Source organism: Cygnus atratus, chromosome 1, assembly GCF_013377495.2.
Source record: "Cygnus atratus isolate AKBS03 ecotype Queensland, Australia chromosome 1, CAtr_DNAZoo_HiC_assembly, whole genome shotgun sequence".
Lineage (NCBI taxonomy): Eukaryota > Metazoa > Chordata > Aves > Anseriformes > Anatidae > Cygnus > Cygnus atratus.
Window position 1 is genome coordinate 193,739,972 of NC_066362.1, and position 19,689 is coordinate 193,759,660.

At 37.6% G+C, this 19,689-nt stretch overlaps 1 long non-coding RNA gene across 1 annotated transcript; it reads right to left on the reverse strand.

Moving 5' to 3' along the window:
• Window positions 1–4,222: 4,222 nt before the first annotated feature.
• LOC118245967 (uncharacterized) lies at window positions 4,223–18,301 on the reverse strand. Its single transcript, XR_004778045.2, has 3 exons — window positions 18,164–18,301; window positions 13,694–13,832; window positions 4,223–4,996 (listed from the first exon to the last, which is right to left on the reverse strand). It is a non-coding gene; the product is annotated as an uncharacterized LOC118245967 (long non-coding RNA).
• Between the last annotated feature and the right edge of the window lie 1,388 nt (window positions 18,302–19,689).

The following is a 19,689-nucleotide window of genomic DNA, read 5'->3' on the forward strand; positions in this document are numbered from 1 at the left end:
TATTTTGTAACATTAAATTCTACAGTCCTTTCATTATCTGAATGTAAGGCTTATCATGAAAGATTATGCACTAAACACTACTCGTCTACTAGGTCTGGCTGGGATGGAGATAATTTTCTTTAGAGCAGCCCTATCTGGTGTTGTGATTTTGATCTGTGTCCCTATAAGGTGTTGTGGTTTTGATCTGTGACCAAAACGGTGTTATCAACACACTTTGGCTTTTGCTGAGCAGTGCTTGCACAGCATTAAAGCCTCCTCTGTTTGTCACTTTGACCCCCCTGGAAATAAGTTTGTGAACGAGCAAGAATTTGGGAGGGGACACAACCAGGACATCTGACCCCAGCTGGCCAAAGGGATATTCCACATCATATGACACTATGGTCAGCTATTTAAAAAAAGGAGATGATGGACAGTCTTCAAATGTAGACATTACTCAGAGACTGGCTGGGCATTGGTCTGTTTGTGGGAAGTGGTGAGTAATTGTCTGCACCACTTGTTCTTGGTTGTTGGTTTTTGTTGTTGGTTTTTTGGTTGGTTGGTTGGTTGGTTTTGTTGGTTTTGTTGTTGTTGCTTGTTTGTTTGTTTGTTTTTTCTTCCACTTATTAAACTGTTTTTTCTCACTTTTGCTCTTCCTATTCTCCCCCCACACACTCCATGGTCAGGGTGGGCAGTGATTTAGAGGCTGTGTGGGTGCTTAGCTGCTGGTTAGGACCAACCCACACCACTGCATGTCCTGCATGTCATTAAAAAAGGCTCTAATTTCCTAGGCTGTGTTAGACCTATAGCTGATCATTAATTACTATGGCTCATTTTAAAAATTTTGCAGTATTGTAGACCCATTCTTCTTTAACTTAAATTAGCACATATAATCAACACAAAGATTGAGAGCAGACAAAGGATGAATCCAGTTTGAAAATGATTATTAATAATTGTTGAACAGATCACACTAGTCTGTTACATCATCCCTGATTTTATATACAACCTGGAGTCTGGTTGTCTTTTGGTGAATGACATTAGATGGTACAAAGCTGTTATGAAGAACCATCAGGATTCCTTTGCAGAAGGCTATCAAGGTTACCTATATATTGATATAGATAATTCTGCACTTTACCTGGACAGATGACCTGTAGCTCATAACAAGGGTTAACTGCATTTCCAAATTATATATACAAAAAGAACGTAAGCTTATGTATAATTAAATGTGTGCCAGTTTTCCAGTGTTGCAAGAAATCTTAGCAAATAACATGGATAAAGTAAGACCAATGACAAGCACCAAAACACATTCCTAACACCCTCTTCTCAGTAATCAAATAGCTTAACGCAGATCTGGGAGGTGTTATTTAAGATAACAAAGGCTTTAGGAATGCAGGAACATAATATAAGAATAAATAAGAAAGTTTCTTCACTAGACTTATGCTTGCTTGGATAGGAAATGAGAAAATTTGGTGGGAGAAAGAAAACAGTTTAGAATAGTGCCAAAGAACAAGTTGCCTAGGCATAACAGGTTTCTGGCCAACTCAGAACCAATGATTTTTGTCACTGCCAAATCTAACAATCAGTCAGAGTTTTGGACTGTAACATATCACTCACTAATACCTGAGTGATGCACAAGTTAGAGGCTTAATAAGTTGCCACCTGCCAGGTGAGTTACTGCAACTGAGCACATGCATACCATCCCCATAGCAAAGTAGAATGTTCTTTCTTAAATTCTGTATCAAAAGAATGTATGAGTTGTGTCAGAAATTTATGCAAAAAATGATTTCAGCAATTCTTATTTCAGCATCAGAATTTCCACTCTTATGTAAGTGAGCTTATTGAGAGAAATTAAGGTCTTGTGAAAAGTTGGGTCAGCTGAAACTGAAAACATACAGAAATTGATGGCAATAACCGGAATTCAAGTAAACTATGTTTACTTTATTAAAAAAAAAAAAGGGGGGGGGGGGCACGGCAGGAGGTCTGTAAGTCTCTAGTGTCACTAGAAAGTCTATATTCACTCACACTTTTCAACTTAAACACACTTCCACATAGAGGAAACAGAGCATTGATAGTGCATGGACTAATGGAGAAAAATAGTCATGAAATTATCTTTCATGTATTCAATGCATTCAATGTTTAATACCTCACTCCCCTGAATAACTGTAATGAACTAAGTTCTTTTTGACTTTTTCTAATAGGTACATCACAATAAAAATAATGAAATTATGGAACTAATGGGGAAAATAATTGCAAATCGTGAATACTTTGTTAACGTGTTTTCCCTTTAAAACTGTCTGATGGGTAGCCTGGATGACCCACTGCAGTCTCGTAAATAGGCACTCCTTTTGTGAATAGAATTTAAATGATTTCCCAGATGATTTCATGTTTTTCCTGTGGAGTAGGGTCACTGAGACATCACACATCAGTGTCTGGCTGTGATCTATCATCATTTGCAATGATTTCCACATTTTAAATAAACATTACCAACTGCTCAGTTTCTTGAGTTCTCAATTGCATGTAACTAATCTTTGGCAGTTGGACTCAATGGTCCTTGTGGGTCCCTTCCAACTCAGCATATTCAATGACTTTATGTGATTAGATGCCAGCATTGCCCTCTCAGCCACACATACAATGTATGTGGAAGTACTCAGGGCTGTCTGCTGCTGTCCCACATTTAACCTTGGGAAGTGTGATAGGAATCATGATGTCCCCAATCTTTTCCTTCCAGCTACTGAGCCTAGCTCAAAAGCAAACTGTGCCTGCAAAACTTTTGAAGAGGGGTGGAAATCTCACTTAGCATCCAGAGACTATACTTTTTTTTTTTTTTTTTTTGCAATTGTTTGGTTGAAAAGACAGAATTTGACTCACCATTAGGGATTTGACTCCTTAGCCACCCATGTATGGTAAGTTCTTTGCCAGCCTGCCTGTCATAGCTTCTATGGAGCAGTCTGGAAGCAGTTTTTCAGGAATTTTTCATCTTATTTTCATCTCCCTGAGGTGATTAGAAGGATGACTGTAGTTCCAAACCTGGGAAGGAAAGATGGCTTTGCAGTATATTGACAAAGTGTATTGCTGCACAATGAAGATAAGAAAAATCTATTTGACCCTAAAAGATGAGCACTGCCATAGTTGCTGGGAGCAATGGCATATACAGTGTACAGCATAATAAATGTTGCTAGGTATAAGCACAAGTTGAAGCTGTTGTTACTAAGCTATCCTAAATTCATCTTGATGCAATGCTTAGCTAACAAGACTGATGCAAGAAGCACTAGTTATAAGCATGGGCACAGATAAACAATCCTAAAGTGGAGGTGACTTCAATAGATGGTATTTAGTAGTCATAGGCCTTCATATATTTTATGGACTTCTGGTTTTAGTTTATTCAGGAACCTTTTAGTGGTTGGGCCCATGTTAAAAAGGTCATAGGCGTGTGACCAACCCAGATTAAGCACCAGTTGCTGGAATGACTCATCACAGATTTTCCCTTTTGGAAAAACAAATGTCTCAAACTAAAAATAGCTGTTTCATTTTTGTCTTGATTTTGTTTATTTTTTCTCTCACAGATGGATTTTTATTTATTTTTGTCTACAAAGAAAGTTTTTAAGAAAACATATGTAAGACAAGATTTCAAGATTCTTACTAAATCACTTATTTTCTTCAGGCACATATCATCTAACTTCCCTACAGCACAGTGTCACTACATGCCATTAAAAGTTATCTTGAAACGTTCACTACAGTAGGATTTGGCAAGTTGATGCTCAGCATAATTTTCTGAATTGGAAGTCAATATTCAGAACTTTCAGGAACCTTGCAGAGCACATCACCCTTTAAGGGTGCTCTTAAAGAAAACAGCACAAGCATTTTGTGTGTACATTTTCATCCTTGAAAATCTAAAAACATCACACACAGAATGATAAAAAAAAAAAGAAAAAAAAGTATGGTTATTAGATGCAGGTCAGCTGTGGGAAAGTACTTGATCTAATTACTCAAAGTGTTTTGCATTGAGCAAGATTTGTAGGGTTGTTACAATGATGTTCAGGTCATGCTTCATCGTGAAGCTCTTCAGACATAGTTTTTTCTCCAGAAATTTACAAAGGTGTTCAGCAAATTGCCCACCTTTTCTTCTTCTTCTTTTTTTTTTTTTTTTAAGGGCAACTCTTGTTTCGTATTTAATGTTCAGGTCACTACTGCTATGCAGTGAAACTGTAATATATTAATAGGATCTGGAAATAGTCTTGAAGTCTCATGTATTTTTCAACATATTGAAATGTATCTCAGCGTATTTTACTGGCATGTTGCATTGTCATTTTCCATCAAGTAAAGAAAAAGAAGCAAAGGAGGGAGACATACATTCCTCCTATGAGAACTGTAGTAACAACAGTTAAAATTAGAATGAGAGGCATTAATTGTGATTAATTAAACTATCCTCCTCTATCAGAGATTGTTTTGCTGCAGAATCAGACAGCCCCTGCCCCCCCATAAAACAGATATCCATCCTGAAATACAATTTGAAATCTAGTCATGTAGTAGGCTCCATCAGAGTTTTAACTGCAGACTGAGTAAGTGAGAATTGCACCAAATGCAATACAACTTTTTCCTACATGCCATTCAGTGCTTTTTATATATATATATTTTTTCCTGTACACAGAAGCATGAGACATCAGGTCACATCTAATAATTGTATGTAATTTTAAAAAGCTGTTTTCTGTCACAAGGGGAGACTGACTCAGTTCAGTTTATCTAAACCATCATTTTAATCAGTTTCCCTCTTCATCACAGCCTCTAAAATGAATTTATTTACCACCTTGTATAACGTTAGTGCCATATTTAATATTTTTACTGAGAAAAAATAATATATTATCTTCATATGTATTTATTTGAGAGAGAGTAGAAGTTGGCATATATAGTTGAAGACTTGATTTTTCTGTTGATGTGTTGGAGACTGAAGAATGACATGTTACTTGCTCACAATTAGTTTTGAGAGTTGTCTCAGTGTATTACCCAGAAAACTGCAACTGAGCTGAAAAAAAAAAAAAAAAAAAAAAAAAAAAAACCAGAGTCAGAATTGTTGCATTTTTAAAAATACATTTATATTTTCTCTTTTTCCTGGCATGTCCATAACACATTTGAAAACACATTTAGAATATCATATACATCTGTCATTGAAAAGCAATTATCTGTAGTAATTAATAACTTTTGACCGAGCCATCATTGGCCAAAATTTAAAGACAGTTAGATGCTCAGATATGCAGATAGATATTAATGAAGTCACACTGGGCAGATGCCTAAAAAAGTCTGATAAAATAGCCCTTTGACCTTTCAATCTTTATAACCAGATCTTTATAACCAGAACTTCACAACCTTTCTAATATCTATTTCCCCTGACCCTTCCACCCCCAAGGCAGAAATAAATTTTAAAAAACTTCAAATTTGTCAGTTACTGCTTGGTCTTTTTACTTCAAATCAGCTGTTCTAAGCAAGTGAAATGCTGTCATTTTAGTGGACAGCTGGACTGAAAGAACAACTAAATATATAAAGATCTTCCCTTCACAGTGTAAACACAATGATACCGAGCTTTAGAAAAAATTAATGCTCTCAGTATGATGCAAAAAAATTGTAAAAAGGTCTATTGAATTTTCAAAGATTAAGATATTTCCCAGTTCTTCAGAAAAATAGAAGCAGGAACAGACAAAATCATTAAATTTTGAGATTGCTATGACACAACATTAAAAAGAAGTAGTGGTGGTGGCGGTAGTAGTAGTAGAACAAGAACAAGAACAAGAACAAGAACAAGAACAAGAACAAGAACAAGAAGAAAGCACTTTTCAGCTTAGTAAGAAAACACAAACCTTACTATAGTTTAGCTCCAAGTTTCATTTTAGAGAACCATAGTTCTTCAAACTGTATTAAAAAAGAAGGTGGTTTTGCATTCTTATTAATTTAAGATGCATCTGAAATCTTCAAAGGCAAAATTCTGCTAATTTTTCTGCATTTTTTTCCTTCTTTTATGAGAACAATATTAAAAATATAGAATTTCCTCAAATTACTGAATTTAGCAACACATTTCCCAGAGCAAACATACGTTAATGTGATAATCTGATTTCAAAATATAGCCCAGCTTAACTATTGCTTATCGTATTGTTGGGCTTGTTTGAGCAAGTGGGCAAAAGAACACAGATGGATCAACCAAGCATCTGCTGCATGATTTAATACTCAAGCAACTGTGAAGTATTCAACTCATCTGTTAACAGGAAGGTTTTTAACACAATATTGCCTTGAAAATTCTGGTGACGCCAACTGCAATCAAGAAAAATGGTGTCGTTCTGCCACCTTTCATTCCTAGAGCTCTTACAGAACCATGTGTAGGGCTGACATTCTTTGGTTAGCTGGATTTACTATTCACCCAAAGTATAAAACTAATGGATTACATCTTATGTTAAACAAGACCATTTGTTGCTTTTTACAATATAAGTAAATGATATAGCATTTTTCCTAGGTGTAAGACAAGTTGAACCACTTACTATGAGGTGTAATGCAAAATTCAGTTTCTAAGCCAGATTTTTGTTGATGTTGTTTTGTTTTTATTGTTTTTCTTGAAGGTAAGCAAGTAGCATGTAGAGATAAAATATAGGGTGCAGAAGAAAATGAGTAACAGCAAAAACCTCTTAAATCATGACATAAGATAGTTTTGATTAATGGAATTTTGCAGAATGTTTCTCCCATGGGCCTATTGTTGAATTACTATGATATTAACACATTCCTATTTCATTCTGCATAGTTTCGTTCTCCATGTTTATCACCATAGCACCTCAACATCTTAAGACTATTATATTGTTACACACCATTTGTTGTTCAACCTCTCCTCTAGTAAATAGTATGTGTAATTTTGCTGGTTGGCAATTAGGTTGCTGTTAATTTGATGAACAGGAAGGTACCCCTACACATTTGTTTATCAAAAGACAAATCAAAGGATATACACCTTTATTCTGATGCAAGACGTTAATAAGATTTTGGGCAGTTCCTCATTACTGCAAGATCCCTCACAGTACCATTACCCGATCCCCACATAGGACAGTATTTCTTATTATATTCCATCCTGGCAGAGAAATTTATCTGTTGGTCACAGTCAGCATCTCTTATCTGTAGCTCCTTTTTACTCTACCCCAGAGACAGGCCGTTAGCTCTATCAGAAACAGGAGCTGAGAGAACAGAACAGGTTAGATATATGATTTACCTAATCTAGTGTTGGCGGTAGCCTTTCTTCAAGTGGGAGGTTGGACTAAATGACCTCCAATTGTTCCTTCCAGCTATATTGCTATGATTATATATATAAGGAAGTTAAATATCATGGAGAGATGGGCTGAAGTGCTCTGTGCTGAGTCATTACTGAGTGAGATGTAATAGAGCTATTTATCTAGCTAACTAAAAGTGATAGAAAGTTATTCACAGGTTCTATTTTGAGAGAACTTAAGATTAAGTAGAAAATCAAGACTGGTTCTTGACTACAGACTGTTTGGTCAACTGTGGGCCCATCTCTTCAGGCATCAATTTCAGTGCATTTAAAATGCATTCTCTTTTTTGAGATTCATCTCCTATATTTTTCATCTATAATCTGATATTGTCTTGGTAATAGCAATAGAAATAAAACCACATCTGATGGACAGGTTCAAATGAAAGATGGGGATAGACAGTGAAGGTAGTGTAATTATGCAGAGGATACTAGGGCTACGGCAAAAATACAGAAAGTGTGTAGGCTGAGAAAACAAAACATTTTTGTCTTTATCGTTTCCTTTCAATGCATTTGTAGGAAAGCATTAGAGTGCTAAGTAGAAGCAGTAACGTGTATTAGCCAAGCATATGCAGCTCTACAGATTGCCAAATATTAGACGCTAATTATTCATTTAAATTTATCCCACCAATAGAAGACATATGACATGAAAAAATTTGAACAGAAGCAGTGATAAATCACTTTACCAGTGCTTGGCATATTATTTATGAGTGATTTTGTTGTGCCACAATTTACCAGTTTTGAAAACTTTATAGAATCTTCTCTGGCCTATTTCATGAAATTGAACTGATATATTAAAACATGAAAACTTTTTTTTTTTTTCTGAAACCAAGTAGCAGCATGAATCTCCTCTTCATTCATGCCCTCCTCCCTACCAAATGATAGTCAAATAGTTATTCCTGAAGTGATCAACCAGCCAAACTCAAAACAGCATTTCATTTTTCAAGCATGAGTAACATTTACCAGGAAAAGAAACTTTGCTCAGTAAAGTTTCTAGTTTCTCATGTTGTGTAAAAATGTTGGTGCTTTTTTTTTTTTTTTTTATGGTCTCTTAAAACAATACATAAAGGCTTAAGGACAACTACACTTTGAAAGAGTGTTCCCACAGGTCCATTAGAAACAAGACAATTGGAACAATACACATATATTAAATATAATTTCCTGACACTCTTTCAAGCAACAGAGCTCCATGTACATATAGACACTTTCCAGAGGGCTCCTGAGAACTCAAAAAAATGTTGTTTCTACCGACACTTTTGTAAATGTATATTTGAAAACAAATCCGCCTTCAGATCTACCATTTCAGAATCCTAAGCCTGCAGGTTGGGCTCAGAATGCAAATTTATTGCTTAGATTAGCTCAGAGGACTTTCAATTATAACCACATGTCATGGGCTAGCTGGTCCTATGTGGGAATTGAGTTTGGCCTCAGTGTGAGCAGATTGGCAATACTTCCTCAAGTTAAGGCACACTATTTTAGATATCCAATGGCACTAAAGGAGCATTTACTCTTGTATGGTTTTGACACTAGTGGGTACAAGTACTAAACATATCATGACAATAATCAGTATCTCAGACACCCAAATTCTATTTGAGACTCATATTGCTGCTAATAAAAATAAAAAATAAAAAAAAGCATAAAAATGTATATGATAGAGAGAATAAGAAAATGCTAATAGACTTAGATCTTTTATAAAAGACTGCCAAATTTTAGACAAACTGCCAAAATTAGGCCCTAACCCCACCACCCACCACCTTCTCCCAAAAATGAAAAAAAAAAATACATATATATATATATGCTAAGAGACAAACTGGCTGTATGTCGTAAATGGACAAATTTCTGCTTGTACTTTGAGAACTAACCACAAAATAAGATGAAATAAACTAGAGAAAAACTGAGAATAGATCTTAGGTTAAAGCCTAAATTTAGTTTGTCAAGAAACAGATGATTAGTACATTCACTTATCACATTAGTAATAATGATGTTTTCTGTCAGTGATTTGACCATAAAAATTCCAATCTGCAGTTATAATGAGATACTCACATTCACATGGTTTCAGAGCTGAAGCTTGGTCAAGATTAAGCTTTCATAAGAGTCTCTTAATACTTAAACCGTATAGGAACAATCTTATTAAAATTCTTTTCTCACTGTATATTTACACAATTTCAAGGCTTATACGTTTCTTTCAGGAAGTATTTGTGTTACTTATTTTGACTCATTTAGTGTTTCTGTAATTAGTTCTTTCTCTAAGTTCCTTTAAAATATGTTCTTTGGAGTATTGCAGATCCATTTCCTCAAACTCTCAGTTCTTAGCTCACATCTGAAAGTTGACAATATGTACCACCAGTGCAAAGTGGGAAAAGAGCAAACATAAATATAAGACCTGTTGTGCTTTCCTCAGCTGTCCTCATCCCACCTTTATACAACAGCTCAGGTTTAGAAAAGGTTGTGTGAAGAACAGTAACCTAATGGTAGTCAAGCCGGTATGTTTCCAAAATGTGCCCTACACACCAGGCTGTAGGCTATTCTTTAGTGGTGGCACTGTCATTCTTGCCCATTGGAGCTTCCCCACTTTGCACAAAGGGCAACGTGATTCTCTGGCTTTGTCATGTACTTTGAAGTATGCACTGATGCTGAAAATAGTCATGTTCAGCTGCTGGTATTTCTACCCCAATAAAGTGCAAAGTTTCAAAAGAGAGTTCTACTTGCTGCTTTTTAAAGAGTGCCCAGATATCAAGATTTTTTTAAGAGCCAGTCCTGTTTTTCTTAAAATAAAAGATTTAGCTAGTTGCCCACAGGGTGATGTAAAGTAGAACGAAGTGCCTATAATCCAGAGAGAAGTGTGCTATTGATATATTCATTTTCTAGTGGTTAGCATAAGTTATTCCTTCCTCAGAGCGTAGCTACCTGTAGGCATCATCTCTGAGGAACCTAATTTTCACATAGTTTCTCAGTTTAGGAAGCCATACTAACATTTGCAGCATTTGCAGATTTTTGCACAGTTCCTAAGACTCTTTTGGGGAGCGGGCAGTATGATTAGCTGACTACCTACAGGTGTTCTTCTGCCTGTGACAGACCTGTACTAAGTGTCCCTATTTAATATTGACTTCTGTCTGAAATACCCATTTCCACAAAGATTGTCCATAGCCCACTGAATAAGAATCTACTAATGTGTGTTTTATCACCCTGATTGAGACAGAATATTGAATTCTTCAAAAAGCAACTTATCCAAATTAATATAATAGGAATAGCAAAGCTTCCATTATCACCCACCTCACAACACGTCAACTTTATCTTTAGATGTCACAGAGCTATTTTGTTAAAATCTAAGAACCATTCAACTTCAGCAGAGACAGGGTCATCTGAGAAGCTGATAGCACTAATCCTACCTTCAGTGACAGTGCTGTTTCATGTTATGAATGATGAGATGGAGCAAAAATGGAGGATACCCTTGAAGGTGTCCATAAACATGAATATGAAGACACTTGGATTCAGTTCAGATGCTTAAATATAGACATCTAGTGCCTGGCCTGCACATGCTAGCCCAGATGTGGGTCCTGTATCACATCTGCCAACCTTGCATACATTGCTCACATTCTCTGTACACTCGGATGGTGCTTGGTATCTGTTTAGGCAGCAGAATCACAACCCTGGGCTGGGACCCAGTTCAAGATTAGGAGATTTAAAATTAATTGTCTGTAAATGTGTACACCAATGGAAACCTGCTACCTATGTACAACTCTTTAAAAGTATCTGTGCTCATCCTAGACTTTCAGAAAACCTTTCCATAAATTTCCTAACCCAAATTTGAGCCCTGTACAAAGGTAAAAATCATTTTAATAAGAAGCCACAGACTTTACATTAACCCAGCTATGCAGGTTCTCTGGACTTGTCCACAATTCTCTTAGCTTGAGATGATTTTAGCATGTCACAGCTGTGATAGCAATTGTTTACTGGGCAGACGGCTCTATCCTAAATTGTTTTAGCTTTAGTTTATCTGTGTGCAATTGTGTGGTGCAATGCCTACTGCTAACTAATAGGTAGTGATAACGAGTAGTTTTTCTGTGTAGAGTGAACTCCCTATGATTCTAGGATAAAAATGTGGCACAGTATAGCAGCAGACAGATACCAAAAGCCCCAGGACTGTAAACACAAATGGTAATGGTCAATTACTGGTCACTGTAGGAGTGCAACCATGTGTGTTTGCTAAAACAGTTTTTACCAATAATAAAAGAGAATAGAAAAACAAACAAAATATGGAATTGGGAATCACTGGAGATAAAGTAAGCATATTGTAGTAGTGTATAAAAAAGTCTGAGCAGACCCCAGATTGAGGAATACCAGTGTCATACTCTTCCCAGCAAAGGACTCAGGACACTGTTGACTTCTTGAAAACTCCCTGCACCATCCTCTCAAAAGGGCTGCAGACAGAGGGTGACAGAGGATGAGTGAACAGAACAGCTGGGAAAAGAGATATATACCAGAAAGTTTGTGTACATCAGACCTAACTGTATTGTTAGCTCTAAGTGTTAGCATTATTGTAACTGAACGAAAAACAACTTTGTATTTTACTTGCTGTTCAGATTTTAGACTAATGATAGATTACTGGCTTCACCTGGGAAGCTTAGTCTTCATAAAAATTCTCAGTGTAACAATCTTCACATTTTGGATTATTTGTTTTTAATCTGTAATTCAGATTTAATCCTCTCCTTCACCCTTCCATACTTTCCCTTTAAAATGTGCAAACCAAAACTTTAAATTACTTGCTGTATTCTTTAGTAAAATTAATGTACCTACTTGGCCATTCCCCCAGCAGTTCCATAGTGTGCTGCATGATAAGAAAATTACCAAAATGTTAATTTAACCAAGCTATTGTTTTATAAAAGCTAGTCTGATATGTCTCTGTTTATCAACAAGCAAATACTTTGCCTTCATGAGGAAAGCAATTAACTCACTGAAATGTCTGACATATTGTTCCATTAAAATCCATCAAGTGAGAAGAAGGAATTCAGTAAAATATTTCCACTCATCCCGTGGAGAATACACTGACGTGGAGGCCCTCTCCCCATGCCAAGAGAACACAACAGCTCTCTGATGGTGGATTGCCAAGAGCGGAGGGAATTCTCCCATGGCTTGGTGCCAGCCTGGCGTCTCCTACATTGTGTTCAGGCTGTTAACGTCAGATGGAAAGTCAAGGCCAGGGCAGCCCTCTGTTCGAAAGCACTCACGTCACCGCAGCTGCTGGCAACAGCAGAGGATGGAGCAAAGTCAGGTTGCTCAGACCTGTGCTAAGGGCCAGCCTGGCCACCAGCTGAATCAGAAACCAGATGTTGCAAGGGAGAGTGGAGCCAACTTGGTGCTCCTCCACAAAGTTGCACCATGGCCCCAGGGGCACACCTGAGAGCTGGAACCCAAATCTCCTGGTGCAGTGCATTTTCTTGCCCAGGATGCCAGCTCTACCCATTTGCACAGTGCCTTTTTTTCCCCCAAACTACAGACACCAGTTTCCTTAGGAGTCATGCTCAATAGCTGTTCTTGTTTGTGTTACACTGAACATGCACTGGGACAGGAAGTCACAGCACTTCCAATGCATTGACAACAAAAAAAATATAAAAAGATACTCTCTGCGCAATGAGGCATAACTTCATGCGTCAAAGCATTAATTGTTAATAGATAAAAGCTTCACTTGACTCAAAAAATATCCCCATTTTTTTCTTAAGTACTTTCCTTTATCTCTGAAACAGATCAGTAAACACTGGAGGAATCTTTCGACTGCCTGAACTTAGGCTTAAATCCAATTTTGGTTGCCCTAATGTGCTCTGGCCTCCATATGCTGCCTGTATGCCATATATTATATCCATATCTTACCTACAAGGCCTGTGAGGAGTTCTCAGACAACCTAGGACATCTCACATGGAAAGACAAAGCTTTCCAGGGTTGGAAATGACATCCTGCTCTGAAGTTCATTAACATCATCTTCAGAGCAAACAGAGGCCTCTCTTACAGAGAGCAAACAGTAGATACATGTCTCTCCTTTGTACTGTGATTTTAGGTGTATAAAAACTCTCTTAAGCATATGTAATGTGTCATTCCTTATTACAACAAGAATTTCAATGCTGTGTTTTTCATCCTCATTAGACTCTATTGTACCAAAATACTGATTGAACAAGACCTTAGAAATAAATAACACAATTTAAGTGACATTTACTGTTGATACCTCCATGAGAAATTATCATTATTTGGGGAAAAAAAAAAAAAAAAGAAAAAAAAAAGTTATTTGTATATCCACCTTTGCATAAAACATACTTCTGTAGGCAAACTCTATTTCTTTTTATTTTTTTTCCCTGTATAGCCACATTTTGCTGTGAGTTTGGGGCTACCATTGAAAAATGCAATGAAATACTTCCTGTGACAGGTTCCAGTACAAACCCAAGGTGACTGAAACCAGATTCTTCAATGGTCCAGGACTCTGCAGATCAATCTGTGACACAGGTAACAAAGGTGTCATGTTGCCAGGTTCAGAGCAGTGGGTATCTGGGTTTCCACAGGACCTGACATCGAGGTATGTCTGTAATATATAGTGGGTAAAAAAATAATAGCAAATAAATAAATAAAATAAGATATAAATAGATAAATAAATAAATAAGCAAACTAATTTATGGGGAAAAAAAAAAAGTTTGGGATGGTTTACCAGCAAAGCAGATAAGGCTGGTGGTGTTACACTGATGAGGAACACCTCATCACTCTCTGCAACTACCTGAAAGAAGGTTATAGCAAGAAGGATGGCAGTCTCTTTTCTCAGGTGACAAGTGGTAGGACATGAGGAAATGGTATCAAACTCTGACGGGGAGGTTTAGATTGGATATTAGGAAGAATTTCTTCATAGAGGGGCTTAGGAAGCATTGGAACAGGCTGCCAAAGGAAATGTTAGTCCTCCTCCCTGGAAGTATTTAAGAGAGGTGTGGATGTGGCACTAAGGTACATGCTTTAGTAATGGAACTCAGTAGGTCAGGCTGATGGGTGGACGATGATCCTGAAAGTCTTTTCCAACCTATATGATTCTATGATTTCTTGATCCTGATGTTGGGAGTAGGGCAGGAACAAGACCATACTCTCAGTGATTATCCAGTTTGTGCTGTCAGTACTGGCACTTTAAGTCCGCTAGATCGGACCACCAAACAAATTTTCTAGAGAACAATTTCTGCAGGAAGTGTATGTGATCCAACAGGCATTACTTTATACACCTGTCTGCAAAGCCACATTCTGCTAAGTGGTCCTCGCTGACTGTTTGCCTCAGGCTGTTTTGTTTCATCAGTCATCCACACATGAGGCTATTTAGAAGTAGAGCATGCCAATACTATATGGCTAGGTGAAGGCCCTATATCATTCAAGAGGAAAAGATCACAACTGTTATTTTATGTAAATAATGTGTTTGATTGCACAACTGTGCAAGAGGCACAAGGAGCTATGTGGGTTACTGACCCCAGAGAAGCCCTGGGTGAAGGCAAGCAGTTGCTATCTCCCCCTTTGAGCTTTCATCCCATCCCATTACCTCATAGAGCAGACCAGTGAAAAGGAAAGAAGTTGCCAAGAGATCTGTTTCAGATTAGCTCCTTTGCTAATAACAGGAAAATGAGTACGTGAGCCAGTTACATCTGAGTCAGAGTCCGGCTCCCACCCTGCTCCAGGCAGGGCTCTTACTTGGCCTCTCACACAGGATGGATTCGGGGGAAAGTACTGGGTTTGGACCTTTGGAGTGACTCCTAGGTAGGAGTTTCATCCCACACCCATGGCTGTGAACACCCATGGAGTGCCTATTAAAGCTGCAGTTAGATCATTCCTAACCCTGCCAGTGCCAGTCAGGATTTGGGTGATGGGGGCGCACCAACTGAGGCCCTAAGAGACAACTCCAGGCCCTAAAAAGCTCTAAGTGAATGAGCACAATGAAGCCAAAAATTAGAAATTCCTTTATTACAAGTGAGAGTATAGGCATAGTATTCTCTGAACTGTAAATAGATGGAGGAATAGATTGCTCGCCAGATGGAGGTGTCGACAGCTAGCCAGGCAGGAACAGAACAGCTAATATGAGGCCAGGAGGATGTATAGAAAGTGGTCTGGAAACTTGGAAGACAATGGCAAAGGGGAGAAGATGAACAAATGTATAGGATGTGGGAAATGAAGCAGGAGAAGAAGGTAGAAAAAATGAGGCTGCCAGAGACAGACATTAAACTACTTAAATGTGACATTAAAGGTGCCCACCCAGTTTTTCTGATTATCAAATTTCCTTTCTTATTTTACATTTTTGAAGCTAGCACCCTGTACTGATACCACTCAAGCAGGCACCTTAGACAGAGAAGCCAGTGTCTACTGAGCCACTTGTTTATTTTCTGCTCATAATGAAAGACTTCCTCTGGAAAATAAAGTTGCCAAGTCCTTTTCTCTCCAAATGTACCTGCACAATACAGCTGAAGAGTTAGCTTTTCTTCTTTCACAAAATATTTTCTTTGGTGCTCATTAAGATCCAGAGATTTTATCTGTAATTTTAAAAAACTTTCAATAAAATATAGTTCAACAAAAGTTCCTTATATTTAACTCTGATCAAAGTTTTAGAAATCATCATCATTCTGTCTGAAGGAAAAAAAAAAAAAAAAAGAAATATTGCTTAAAGCACAGGGCTGTGGGCTCTAATTTCCTGAAATTAGTTGTATAGGAGAAGTTTTATTCCATAAAGCAAAACTACTTGTGGTTCAAAAAGCTAGCTCATAGCTACTAACAGAGGAAACACTAGTGACTGTTAATATATATAATTTATACCTAATTAATTTCAAAAGAATAATAAATGAAATCTGAAATGCATGCAAGAGTCCCTTCCTTTCAATCTACCCTTCAGCTCTAACCCTTTTTAGGACAAGTTCTGTCTCTCAGCATATTGCTTCTAACTAATTTTGGCAGCTGTTGTAATATAATCAATCATTGCACAGTAGAATATAAAGAAAGGTGGGCAAGAAGATCATTATCTCACCCAACACATGCAGTCAAGATGTCTCCATTGAAGCCAGTCACTCAGTACTGCCTTTACAGTCAAAAGAGAGGAAGACACACCCCAAGAAAGGTTTATCTCATAGAATCATAGACTCATTAAGGTTGGAAGAGACTTACAAGGTCATCTGTTCCAACTGTCTCACTCTAACCCAAGCATTTAATGCATGGATATCTGAAATATAGTTTATCTGACCTAATTCTCTCCACTGCAGGTGACTTTGTATTTAGAGGACTGTGCTTTACACCCAAAGGCAATCCCAGCCATGGTGACAGCCCCCATGGCAGCACAAAGCCTTTACTCCATGGCTACTTATTGGAATCCTCATGTTGCTCCACTCCTTGCTGATCCACGGTCAGAGGAAAACCATTTCATGTCACAGAGAGCCCACACAGCTTAATGGTTAAATTTATGGTAAAATTCTTGCTAGTCTTCACTCATTTTCTTCAATATATTAATATCCCATACTAAAAATCCAGTGGCATCCTGACCTGATTGTTCACAGTCATTCACACCCTTTCCTATGCAGTTCATTGTTATCAAACAATTGTAATCTAAGGACCACAATTAGCATACAGGAAATGAAATGTTTCTTGAGTTGCTTACAGATTGGTTTGTTTTCATATTTTTTGGTTTTGCCAGGGTATGGCAGACAAATGTTTCTAGCTTTCGAAGGCATTCACACGGGAACAGCTCCATGCATTCATGGAAAATCATGTGGCCTGTGTTACCAGTGAACATTAGATTGAAATGCAGAAAGAGACATATTCCCAAGGTCACATGGATGTAAAAGAAGCCAAAATCAGCAGGACAGTCCCCACTTCTTAGGAAAGTACATCTGCTCCCTCCTACTGCACAACAAACAAGTGTTTGATGTGTTTATTACATTAGGATTTTTCCCCCTTCTTTGACATCTTTAGTAAGTGGTCAGACTTAGGAAAAAGTTATCCATCCTTTGGTTTCATGCCTGTTCCTTATGTGACTAAATGACCTAGTACTTCACAGACAAAACGATGTTTTTTTCTGCTGTGACAGTTTAGTAATTATCCCTTTCAAAACAGGATGCTCTGCTCATTACTGCTCTGTACACTTAGTCTGACTAAACTGCTTAGTGAATTTTTGGCTCTCTCAGTGGAGCTCTGTGAGACATAAACTGCAGTTGGTACAAAGGAATACCGTGACACCAGAACAGAGACTGCCTGTTACCTGTTAAGGATTTGCCCCTAGATTTATATCAAATTCTTTCTGGATTGGTCAACAAACATCACGGAAGTAAAGTAGTGAAGTGGTATTAATCCTTTTCCTTTGCATGCTCAGCTACTTTAGTTTAAATGGGAAGTTCTTTCTCAAATGCTAATGTCAATTTAACACTTACTTAAGAAAATTTGAAGTAAATAAACAAACAGTGAAAATATTCTTATTTTATATTGTAATATCATTTAGTCTCATCTGTGACTTGATCGGCCTTGTGCTAAGCCTTATACAGATAACTGTGTAAGGCAAGGCAGAGGAAATCTGCCCCAGAAGTTGGATATTGGTTGTGACACTGGTTCTTCTGGCCTGTGGCCTGACTCTGCCATTTTTTCTTCCAGGGTGCCTGTGCAGTATGGGGATAAATGTAGTTTGCACCATATGAGGTATTCTTTCATGAGACCAAATGGGTTCTTCTCAGGATCAAAATGCCATTTCTCCAAATGGCAAAATGGGTTCTTCTCAGGATCAAAATGCCGTTTCTCCAAAAAAAAAGGATTACATTCTTGATAGCAAAATTGGAAACAGTTAAGAATGTATCTTATCAATGCAAACCTTAAGATGAAACCAATGCTAATCTTTTCTCCAGGTTGTCACATAAAACTTACCTGAAACATAAAGTAGCTGCATGTGCAGAGGGCCATACCTCAGCAGTGCTTTTTTCAGGAGCACACCTGCAGCCTGAACCTCCTTGACAGCTGGCAGGGTGGTCCTCTCCATCTTCTGCCTGCCTCTGCTGGGGAAATCTATCCTTCCCTCCCCTTTAGGGGATTTCAAGAGAACAGAACTTCTTGTTCTTCTCTCACTTGGTTTTATTTTTGACTTCCTTTCTGCTTCTTTCATTTATCAAGAATCCAGCTTGACGAACTGCACTGACTCCAGCTGCAATGATTCACACTCCCAACTTCCCGGCTCTTTGCTGAGTTCCTTTCCCCTCCATGGGAGTTCCTCAAGTTTACATGCCTGGCATAGTCCTTTAAGAGTACTTTCTTTTGGCTTGACTGGATTTTTTCCAGATTACCGCATATCCAAGACGGTAACAACAATTTGCAGGCAATATATTAGAAGAAATACCAATGTACTTACATCTTATTCAGTTTATAATTTCCATCTTGATAAAGGCTTCTCATAGAGACCACACATTACACTTTAATAACTCAAAAGACAGACTTAGACCTTGAAGTGCTTTTCTAGACTACTTTTCTATTCTCTTTTCCCTCTTAGGAAGGCATTTTGAGGAATCCAGCCATTTCAGGCAGATCTGCTCCTGGTCACATTGATAAAGATGATGGCAGTGTACACTTGCAGAGTGCCAGAGAGGCTAGAGAGGCTACATAGTCTGACACATACAGATCCTAACGAACAATATTTTGAATTAGGTTCTTTGCCTAATGAAAAAGAAAAAAAAAAAAGAAAGAAAAAAAATGAAAAAAAAAATAAATAAAAAGAAATAGCCAAAGAGCCTTTCAGAGTCTTGATTTCTAACTTTTCAAAACTAGACTACACTTTGCAGACCTGGTTTCCCCTTCTGCTGTTGTTACTCAGAGGCATGCCACTTGACTATATTTTCCTGACAGGGATGCTCTAGTATCTCCTTGCTGTAGCACTCAGCTTTCTGTACAGCTCAACTTACTCACACCACCTCTTCCCACTTATTCTACCTTGTGCTACCAAAAAAAAGCATGCATTTGATGGATTTCAAGAACTCCCTGAATACAAGCCAACCTCAAAAACTGAAGCTTCTTTTCCCTTAATGGACAAACTGAAATGGATCCTCACTTCCAAGACCATTTGTTTTAAAGGCCACTTTCTCAAGTACAACAATTTCATCCTCACAAGCTCAGGTAAAATGTTCTGCTTCTCCTAAGATGGAGTGGATTGCTCTAGTCCTGCATGCTTTAAAACACACATTGCAAATACCTTATAATTAGAGGGGATTTTATATGTCTCACACAGGCAAAACAGGCTTCGTGTTTTCATGTTTTTACCTGATTACAGCTTTATAAAGCTTCAGAGACACAAATTAATACATTCTATTTTAGAGTGAATTGATCCATAAGCTTCCATAAAGAATTCATAAATATAAAGTCAAAGTATTGTTCTGATCAATGTAGTTTCATTGCAAGATTTTGGT